Source organism: Setaria italica, chromosome VI (genome assembly GCF_000263155.2).
Source record: "Setaria italica strain Yugu1 chromosome VI, Setaria_italica_v2.0, whole genome shotgun sequence".
Lineage (NCBI taxonomy): Eukaryota > Viridiplantae > Streptophyta > Magnoliopsida > Poales > Poaceae > Setaria > Setaria italica.
Genome location: NC_028455.1, coordinates 34,633,668 through 34,644,771, shown reverse-complemented (window position 1 = coordinate 34,644,771; position 11,104 = coordinate 34,633,668). Strand labels below are relative to the sequence as shown.

The 11,104-nt window shown below is 47.9% G+C and overlaps 1 pseudogene; it reads right to left on the bottom strand.

Annotated features, from left to right (window-relative positions):
* LOC101762496 lies at positions 1-4,359 on the bottom strand (annotated as a pseudogene).
* Between the last annotated feature and the right edge of the window lie 6,745 nt (positions 4,360-11,104).

Genomic DNA, 11,104 nt, shown 5'->3' with positions numbered 1-11,104 from the left:
TCACGATCCACCACGGACACTAAGGTACGCTATAGATAAGATAATTACACTATTACACAGGTACATCTGTGACACCCTTCTCTAACCCTCTTCTTAGACAAAAGTACTGAAAAAGAAGCACCGCATCTCGGAGAGAACGTTCAGGGAGAGCGCTACCACAAGCCTACCACGACGCCTCAACACTCGGCACACAGGGGACTCGTCTCATCTCATGTATGGTACGACCACCACGACATATACTCCAACCAACTAAGGTATTCAACAAAAGCAACTCATGGGACCTATCCTACAACCTGTCTGATATACGCAAAAGATTTCTTTCTTCTTTTTTTTGTTTATCCTTCCTCCCGGCCATCCTTCAATCTGCCATGCTCAATCAGCTTCTGCATCCTTTGCCGGACACCCCCTGGTCTATGCCGATTTCTGAGGCTGCTGCTGGTGCTGTTGCTGGTGCTGGTGCTGCTGCTGCTGCTGCTGCGGAGCCTGCTGCTGCTGCTGCTGCTGTATTTGCAGCTGCTGGAGCTGGAGCATCTGGGAGTTCATCTGCTGCTGTAGGCTCTTTGGCATGCGGCCATCGCTTATCTCACCAGTGGCGAGCTTCAGACGCTGGACCTCGCCGGTTAACGCTTCATTCAGGGCTGCATATACAGTGCGTATACATGGATCAGATTACAACAAGAAAAGGTACAGGTGAATGTAGATCGTGCAGCAAATTAGCAATTATACAGCGGGCATCGATACATCATTGTAGCAGTTCTCAGGTGACAGAAGCCTAGAATACAGATTTCGAAAGCAAGCAAGCAAGCAAAGTGGCTATATTTGTAACTGAGCGAACGTTGCAACTTGACTGACTGAATCTAGAATCTTGAAAGGAAGAAACACCCTTTTCAAATGGCAAGTAACGTGTGCGGCACCAAACATGGTGATAACGTAACATCATATAGGCTTCCCGTGAAAGATCTTTTCACGAACACGCATGCAAGTTCTAATGGTAGGCGGTAGGCCTAGCAGTCGCCAAATAGTATCATCATGAAAAAAAAAACCACCTTGCTGTACACAGCCACCGAAATTTGATCATGCCAACTACACTCAACACTATGATTGGCAAAACAGGTGTTCATGAAAAATGACTGGCAAAACAGTACTTCTGCCTAGCTTTATCAGAGTTTAACATATGTCAGTACTGGTAACGCTGCAAGCAGATGAATACACTTTGAGTTGTGAACTAAAATTAACCAATAGCACGATGTCATGCCAATTCTTTCACTAGTGTTATTTACTGATCGTGAAATCCTAGCCTCTGCACAGCATTTGCTGAAACCAATTGCGATAGACTAAAAATAATAAATAAGCACAAAAGATAGGGCATACAGGGTGAGGGAGAAAAAACAATAAGTATCCCTCATGTAAGATCCCAGAAACAATAAGTTATACAATCGTTTGGCATTCAGAACTCATCTGCGTAGCAAACTATATTTTGATAATCACTAAACTAAATTATCTGATTAATCAGAAAAGGAAAGCCAAGTCTTTTACCAACCACAAGTTAGCAAATGTACATTTATGCAGAACTTCTCAAGATAAGCAATGGACACCAAAAACAAAACACGGCATACATGCGTGCTTAACTAAACTGAATATGGCTGTGGCCGATATATTATCTAATCATTGTGATAATCTGCAAATGATACTTTCATCATTCGTCGAAGACCATGCAATATTTCCACTTCAACCAGATAAGCAGATACATAACAAACTTTAAATAAAACTACTAATGAGTTTCTTGAAGATGCTATAAGTCATCATGTGTAATTGCTGCACAACCCTTAAGTGGGGTACTATTTGCGATCTCTGATCGTCCTATCAACTTTGAAGTGTCTGATCCATTTGGAACTAACAAAATTATTTTCATGGTTTTCTATTGAATGTCCATGACAAAAAAAAAACAGCCAGGTATTTACCTAGTAATTAAAAAATTACTCCCTCCCTTTTTAAATATATGACATAAGCTGCTATTTCTGTCAGGTGCTATGAATTACAGGAAATTAAGGGGTTGACTTGCACAGCAGGAGGGTTACACACTCCACTGTGCCGAGATGTGAGGTGCAGGTGTCATTTTTTTAATTAATTAGCTTGTCCAAAACGTCATATATTTAAAACAGAGTGAGTATTGCAAGGCCAATTTCACATACTAGCATTAAGGGAATCAATACACATTAGTGTCATTGTGAGTTTGCTCTGCAGTTGATCAATAAGAAAGTAATCATGTTTTTTCCCTATACATGAGGATTGGTAATTTTTATAATGCAGCTAGGTTGGTTGGTAAGACTTTGAGTGTGCATCCAGTTCCGACGTAGAGACTACATTGTCAAGGATGAAAGTTAAGTAATGATAGCTACACTCAATCAAGACAAAGTTTAATAATCCCACATGGAAAATTTCCAAAATGTCTAACACTACCAAGTACCAGAGTAAAGTTGAGCATGAAATGCATCAACAACAAAAAACAATGCCACAAGATTTACAACAGCAAGCAACCGATGCATATGTAACTTCTGTGAGCAACTTGACAACTGGATTTTGGAAATCAAACAGAATGGACAATGTGCGAGAATGCAAGGTACATTAGTCATTATGCTAGCTTTTGAAGGCGAAATAAAGCATTTTTCATTGTTCCTAGTAAACTTAGAACCAATGCAGACAAGGTTCACAACTGCAAGAAGCTTACCATCTCTCAGCTGTGCTTGTTGTTCCATTGCTTGCAGCCTGATTTTCAACTCATTGTTCTGAGTGGCCAGTCCAGCTGAGTCCCTCTGCAAACAAGTAGAACAAGATAACTTAAACCATAAGAATCATAACACAAAATATAATCCCACCAGCTCAGTAGCTCTACAGAACAAACCTGCAGCATTGTCAACTGTGCTGAGAGTGTCGTAGCCTCCGTCTGCAATACCTGCACCTTGTGCTCAAGCTCCTGAATGTACCTCATTTTGCGCTCTTTTGACCTTGCTGCTGACTGTCGATTCGCCAGAATCCTGAAATTTTCCACAAATCAAAATGCTTAATTTCAGGAAACGAGAAAAATTTACACACAGTACGAAGAAATGGATGCACACCTCTTGACCCTCTTAGGATCAGTCAAAGCTATCTCAGCAAGCCTCTCATTTGCCATGATCTTCTTCTTCTCAGACTCAGTGAACTCTCCATTGGCAAACTCCATATCAAACAGTGCCACGGCACCACCTTCCAGGAGCCGCTCCCACTCCTGGTGAGGCTGCCGCCGGGAGAAGGCAGTGGCAGCTTGGGAGACTCATCCCCAGCAGCAAAGTTGAGCTTCCCCATGAAGCTGTCCATGGACAGGCTGCGACAATGCCGGGACTTGCCCCCATCCTTCCTGTCCACAGACGTGGACTGGCTCTCCGCCTCGTTCTCGCTGCTCTCGGCCGCGCTCCCCGCGCGCGTGCCGCTGGCGCGGCTGTCGCGGTCGTCGTGGCGGTCCTCGGAGGAGTTGAGCGGGTCCAAGCCGTCCAGGTCCATGTATGCGTTGACGAGGTCGTAGAGGGCGGCGTCGTCCCCGCCGTCCGATCTGCACCCCTCCGCCGCGATGGTGACCTCGCGCTTGACCGGCGCCGGCGGGGGCAGCGGCGGGCTGAGCTGCGCGAAGCCGCCGAAGGGGATGTCGCTGTGCGAGCGCCGGTGGCCGCCCTTCCTGGGCGGGAGCCCGAGCGGCGGCGGCGGCGGCGGATGTGGGTCGGAGCTGGACGACGGCGGGGACGGCGGCACCGCGTGCGCCGCGGCGCCCAGATCGGCGTACGGTGGCGGCGGGAGCGAGTCGAGCGAGAAGAAGAGCGGCTGGGAGAGCGAGCGCGCGTGGTGGCCCCCGCCCCCCGGCGCGGGGATCTGGCCGTAGGGCGACGGGAGGCGCGCCTGCGGGTGCGCCGGCGGCCGTAGCGACGGCGAGAGGCGGCGGTAACCGGACGCCGCCGCCGCGGCGGACGCCAGGTCGAGCGGGGTCGGGGAGCGCGGCACCGGCGGCTGCGGCTGCTGGCCCCCGAGCTGCGGCGAGAGGTGGTGGCGCGCGGCGCCGGGATCGGCGGCTCCCGAGTCGTCCATCGCGGTTCCGGAAGGCCCCGCGCGCAGCAGGAACCGCCGGAATGCCGGCGGCGAGCGCAAGAGCCAAGAGGGGATTGGGGGAGGCAAAGCCGAGGCGCGCCGAACCCGCAGCTGGAGGAGGAGGAGATGGCGGAGTGGATGGACGCGCACGCAGTCCAGCCGCCCAGCCGAGGATGGAGAGCGAGCAGCAAGCTAGCGCTAGGAAACAAAAAACCAGAAAGAAAGAAAAAAAAATGGAAGCAATTGGAATTCTTAGTTTTTTCAGGGGGGCTCGGGGTTAATCGGTGGTGGGTTCGCGTGTGCATGTGGCCCGAGGCCGGGTTACGTGACGCGTGATCCTATTGGAGGAAATGTCTAATCAGCCCCTCCTTTCCGGCCTTTCCGCGTTGTCCCATTGACCGCTAATATCCAATCCGGGGGGGCATTTCCGATAATTTTAGTGTTGGGTCTGGTTGTTAATGATTGATGGCGCCGCAATTAGTGGGTGCGTGTGCGTGGGGTTAGGGCCGGCCCCCTGTTCTTTGCCGCTTTCGATCGTCCCCCACCACATGGGTCTTGACTCTTGACTTGCTCCCTGATTGGAGTGAAATAGCGCTAGTCATGGTTGCTAATTTGTTGCAGCAATTGGGCATTCTTTTGTGCGAAGGAGTGCATGCGTTGTTTGGGCATGCTTAATCCTATTTGCATGGAGACATGAATTCTTTGATTGCCTAGTCAATCATTTTAAATAACCTCGGAATTTATTGGTGGTATCCTCAACCAAACAGCGGGTTAGCTTCACGGGATGCGTTATGTGTGGATGAGTTTATCGGAATTTATCAGGTCTAGCCTTCATCCTTCCAGATAGTTTTTTTCTTCTAGCTACACGGGAAGTCAGGAACCATGGGCGGCAAGAATGTGGGTGATAGTTTGACATGCTAATAGAGTGTGCGACGGTTGAATCTAGATATATGGATGGATAGCTCAAATTGAACCCCAATATCAGCTTGGCAGGTTACGGCGCATTTGGATGAATGACATTATTTGGTAAGCCTAGACTTACGTCACCCTGCCATATGTTGTCTTGTATTGCAAGCCAAGCCAAAAGCGGTAGAGTCGTGCATCGGTATTTTAGGGTAGCAATAGATTGTTGTTGAGTGTGAGGGCTGCATTAGCCCCTAGATCTAGATAGATAGACGGCTCAATACAAAAATCGGTACTTAGTCGGTAGGATGCGGCACGTTTGGACAAGTGCCAAACTTCCACTATGTCACCCTGCCAAATGTCGGTTTATATAGCGGGCCAAACTGTCAACGGTAGATTGGTCTTTTGGGGCGGCAATAGATTGTCTTTGAGGGTGAGGGCTGTAGCAGCCCCTAGCATTAAATAGACTAGAACATTTGGCGCGCGATGCGCGCCCTACTATGATCCTAACATTACGACTGCCAAATCAAACTGTGAAGCAGCACAACCAAGCTATCTATGCCTTCGACAATAGAGAAACTACCAAAGCAACGCAACAGTGTTGAATTTCTTTGCTAGCAGAATAGTGCATCAAAACCATCCAACCAGTATAACAACCCAAATCCACAATGTAACTCAAGAAGCACTTGCTGCATCTACCATAGATGCATATCAGTATATCCAAAGCAGGTTCATGATGCTAAAGGGGATCGTAGTAAGTGACATAAAACATGTAGCCGTCTAGCACAGCAGCAAGTTTTTGAAGTTTAAACGCTAGAATTTGAGCATCAGGCGATCAAGCACACACATAGCGCTGGTCGCAACTGGTAGAGTGCAAAATTGGCATGACCTCTCCTTCTTGCTATGCATCCTTGCTTGGGGCTGTAAAGGGGGAAAGAATCATTAAAAGACATTTCCCTCGATACTGTAATGAGGACAACTACAGAACTTGTTGGTGAGTCCGAGGGCTGAATCAACCCCTAGTCTCATAGTTGGGTGGAAATAATGTTTTTAATTTTTTCTAATATCTTTCCTTGGCCTTGTTCAAGAGGGAGGAAGAGATAAAGAAGTGAGCAAACAATTTGGGAGACGCAGATGTGCCTATATCTATTTGTAAGATGGTCAGAAATTGTATCTTTAATTCACTTCTCTCCGATATGAAGATATTAATCAAAACTCCTATAGTATACTCTACAAACAAAATAAATAGCTTAACATTCAATAGAAATTAAAGCAATCATCTCTTCGGATCTAAACATTGTACTCAAAATTAGATTTGCTCCATCTCGTAGATAAACAAACACTTAGATATAGCCTAACTTCATCCTCCTATATGGTTTTTGTTCCAATTACACGGAAAAACATGGGTGGTAGGAACATGATAGTTTGACACGCCAGCAAATTGGTGGGTGTGCAGCGGTTGAATCCAGATGAACCTCTAGTCATACGTGGATGAATGACTCAACCAAAAATCCGTGTTGGCTCGGCAGGATACGTCGCATTTGGATGGATGAGCGACAATATTTGGCAACTTTATAGCTTATGTCACTCTACCTTATGTTTTCTTGGATTTCAGCCCAAATTGGCAATGGTGGAACTGTGTACAATGGGACGACAATAGATTACTGGTCAATGCGGGGCAGGATCAACCCCTAGTCCTAAGCAGATGGATGGCTCACCACAAAAATCGGTGTTGACTATCCTCAACTCCTCATAGTGACATCGTGTATCCAAAGCATTAAGTGTGCGTGCATACATTCATGGGTCTACGTCAGTGTTTAGAGAGGAAAATATGCTTATATTGGTAGAAATATAGGAGAATAAACAAAATAAAATCTTAAAAAATGGGTACTCTTGGAAATACTTTAATACGGAGTAAAAAGCAAGATCAGTTATTTTGTCAAGCGAGATTCAGTATTCTGAAATGTAGGACACAAGCATATTCCAGTACGTTTCCAGTACGTCGTAGTATAGAAGTTCCCCTTCTATACATCTTTTTATTTATGGAACTTCTAGATCATTCTGGAAACGTCCAAGTCGTGCAGCCGAGCAAGAACAGGACAGGGAAATCTGCCAGGCCCGAAGACCATCTCAAAGCACGGCAGATCGAGGGGCTTGGACGCCGGCGGGGATGGCACCACGATGTGCGCCGAGATTGGGGAGATGCTTTAACTAGCCAATTCGTGATGCACTAGAAACTCCGCGCGGCATTGCCGCGCCCAGCTTGATTGGAACGGTGTAGGCCTGTAAGATGTCGGCTCATGGCTTAGAATTATTTTGACATGAATGTTGCATTGGATAGGACGGTTTCTCCTTCGAACCGTTCATGAAGCAGCAGGTCTAGCTAAATTTTCTTGATCAGCTTCAGAGTCACCCCATGCACTTGCTGGTCTTATCAATTTCCGATCTTCTAAAAACTGTAAAAGGATAAAATGCCTTCAAGATGTCACCAACATTAAATTTCTCAGCCTCATGCTTGTTTGGCAACTGAATGAGGCGCCGTGATTTATCCATTCTTGCTGCCAAAGAGCATGCTCACGGATTTATGCATAACATTCACTTACATGAGCCAAGGAAGATAAGAAAATAAAAGCCGTAGGCAACAATATTTTTTCCTCTTAATAATAAATGTTCTTATGCATACTGAAGATACAACCTTACGGAATCAGGAAAATACATAATCTTGAAGGTAGTAGTAAAGTCAGCATTGCATATGACTGCTTACTTGCACACCCATAGCACTTTTGCAAGCATTATTTGCATGATAAACATCCCAGTTGTATAGTAGGAGCCAAGATACTAAAAAGAAAATACAAGGCTAACAATAAATGAATGCTGAAAGTAACAATTTGAGATAGGTAACCAAGACAACATAGATCATTCCAATTTGACAAATAAAGCTAGCCGCTATACAGCTTTAGATTGCAACCGTGAATTTGTACATAGTTTACCGGAGATCAAGCATCCGCATGATCATGAATGTTGTAGCAAAATTGGAGCTGAAAAACTAATCACAGAACACTGAAAAAGTAACAGATGGCTGGAGGGCAGGAAGGACGTGTGGCTGGAGGGAAGGGTCGGTGAAGGAGCGGGTGGCCTCGAACTTTTAAGCTCGTCCTTCCAAGGCCAGCCATGGGCCATGGCGTTGCAGCTTGGGTTTGATATTTCACCATAAATCCATTTTATCTTCTTATTTCAGGTATTATTTCATTCTCATTTTTATTTAACTATATCAAGATATGAACTTGGCAGAATTCAATTCACTTAATCTTCAAGAAGACAAAAAAAAATACAATCATCTTTCAGACATTTTATTGAGCATTTGATGAGCAGCACCTATTGGAGAGTGGGCAGAGCCGAGGAGGGAACATACAGGTTGTAGAGCACATGCAAAGTATGCCTGTAACAGCCTTGTCCATACTAGAGATGAGAGATTGATGGTGGTAGGGGAGGACCCCTGCTGCAGTGCACCATGGTTGGCTGCCATCCCGCTCTCTTCTCCCTCCTCGCATGGCTGGACAGCCTAACATCTAGGGTTGTAAACGAGCCGAGCTCGAGCGAGCTCATCGCCTCAAGCTTGAGCTTGTTAGAGCATCAAGCTGAGCCTGAGCCGAGCCTCAAAACCATCCTAGCTTAGATCTAGGCTCAAGCTTGGCTCATTTATGATTCGAGCCAATCTCGAGTCGAGCTTACAGTGAGTCAGTCACGAGCAATTCACGAGCCTTCAGATTTATATCATTTATAAACATAGTTCAACAAAGTTTATATAGTAATCGGACTAGATTCATTGCATTACTTGGAGACATTGAGAATTGCATAGTACAATTAGACAAGAAAAATAGAGTATATATATGTGTATACATCTCATAAGTCATGGCCAATCATAGTACACGAGCTATTCGATCTCGAGCTCGAAAAGCTCACGAGCTTTGAGTTAGGATTGAGCTTGACTCGTTTAGAAATCGAGCCGATCCCGAACCAAGCCTAAGATGACTCGAACATGATCGATTCACGAGCCTCGACCTTTTTTTAATAGCCCTGCTAACATCATCGGGACACATGCTTGCCTGGGCCCTGCTGCCGTGCCGCCCCGAGCCGCTGTCGTGGATTCCCATCCCCGTCATCACTCATCAACGGTGTCCGTGGCAGCGACGGCATGCTCTTGCACCCACGTCGTTCGGCCAAATTTTGCAAGCTGCAGCGTGCCCTGCCCCGCACGGCCACACGTGTGGTTGATTCACTATGCTCGCGCCCGTGTTGCCAGTGGGGAAGATGATGAGTGACGGAGGGGCTGAGGCCACGGTGCGGGGAGTTCGTGCATGTGGTGGATGTATCCTGGCATGTGTTGCTCGGGTCGCAGAGGTGATGGTGTGAGAGGGAAGGGGGAAGGTCACTACGTGCGATGCTCTCGACGACCGGTTAGCGGCACAACCCCAGCGCCGACAGCGACCGAAGCGGAAGCCACACAAGGTGGGGGACGAGGTGGCGGGCACGGCGACGTCGTATTATTTTGCTTTAGGGGCTATTTGGATACGGGGTTAAACTTTAGCCCTGTCACATCAAATGTTCGGATGGTAATTAGGAGGACTAAATATAAGCTAATTATAAAACTAATTGCAGAACCCCTAGGCTAATTCGCGAGACAAATCTATTAAGCCTAGTTAATCCATCATTAGCAAATGATTACTGTAGCACCACATTGTCAAATCATGAACTAATTAGGTTTAATAGATTCATCTCACAAATTAGCCTCTAATTAATTTTATAATTAAACTATATTTAATACTCCTAATTAGCATCTAAATATCCGATGTGATAGACTGAAGTTTAGCCTAAAGCCAAACATTCCCTTAGCCGCGCACGAGACGACTCCCGAAGCTTCACGACCGAGCACTCAAATGGACCTTATCAACTTAGCTCGAGATCCGACGGCCATGAAATACTGATGACGTGGCCGAATGAGGGCTCGATTTTAGCCCGATTCCAGGGTCGGTTTCGTCATTTAGAGATGCCGCTGTTCTCTCTAATCTCTTGGCGCCTACTAATTAAACCGATGAACTCGACGTGCCTTGCTGAGTCAGGCAATCTCATTCACGGCAGAGGCAGCGGCGGCCGGTCAAGAGCAGAGAGGGAGAGAAGAAAAGAAGAATCTTGCACGTTCCAGACGATCCAACGGAGAGGAATAGGATTGACCGAATTAAATAGCCAGCCGGCGGCCGGCGCCGGCGCCACTCGTCGCCGTTCCGCCTCACCGGTTCACCTGCATGGGCCGGTGTCGAAAGCGAAAGGAGGAAGGAAAAGAAAATCACGCTGCTGCTGCTGCTGCGGCGACTTGGGAGCCGTCGGCGACGGATGGACGGCCGGCCGGCGCCGGTGTCCATGCAACGTGGTCTGCCGCGGCGCTGGGTGGACGTGCGCGAGAGCGACGGCGCGGCGGGGGGGCTCGCGCTCTTAATTAATCCGCTCCATCGGTTGGCTGCTTATTAATCGCGTGGCCCCGCCCGCCGCGTGTGCTTTGGACAGGGAGGAGGATCTCGTTCTCGCCGGTCCGCGGCCGGGGAGGCGGCACGTCGAGCGCCGCGACAAACCACGCTTTCCGCCGTCGCTGTCGCCGCCCATCCCATCCCCCCGGTGGTGCCACTGCCACCGGGCCGAGCTGGGACGGACTGACTGGGCGTGGCACACGGATTTCCTTTGCGCTTTTTTCCTGGGCCTCTGAGGCCGCGGCCCCGGGGTGGCTTGTTTTGGACCGGGCGGGCCCACAGGCCCACGCCATATATTTGGCAAATGGGCCGGAAGTCCGACGCAGCGGGCCTCTCTCTCGTCTTCCCAAATCTCTCGTCCACTCGGCATTTTTGCCTCTGGATCCATTTTTGTCTGGGCCCGTAGGGTTTCTACTGATGTTGTTTGCTGTTGCTGCTATCGGCAGTCCGTCCCCGTACGATCCGATCGCCTGTGACCGGCGATGCGAGCATCATCGACGTGTTCCAAAACTAGAAATACGATTGGAACCAGGAGCCGGCCTTTCTGCCTGCGATCATATCTGCGA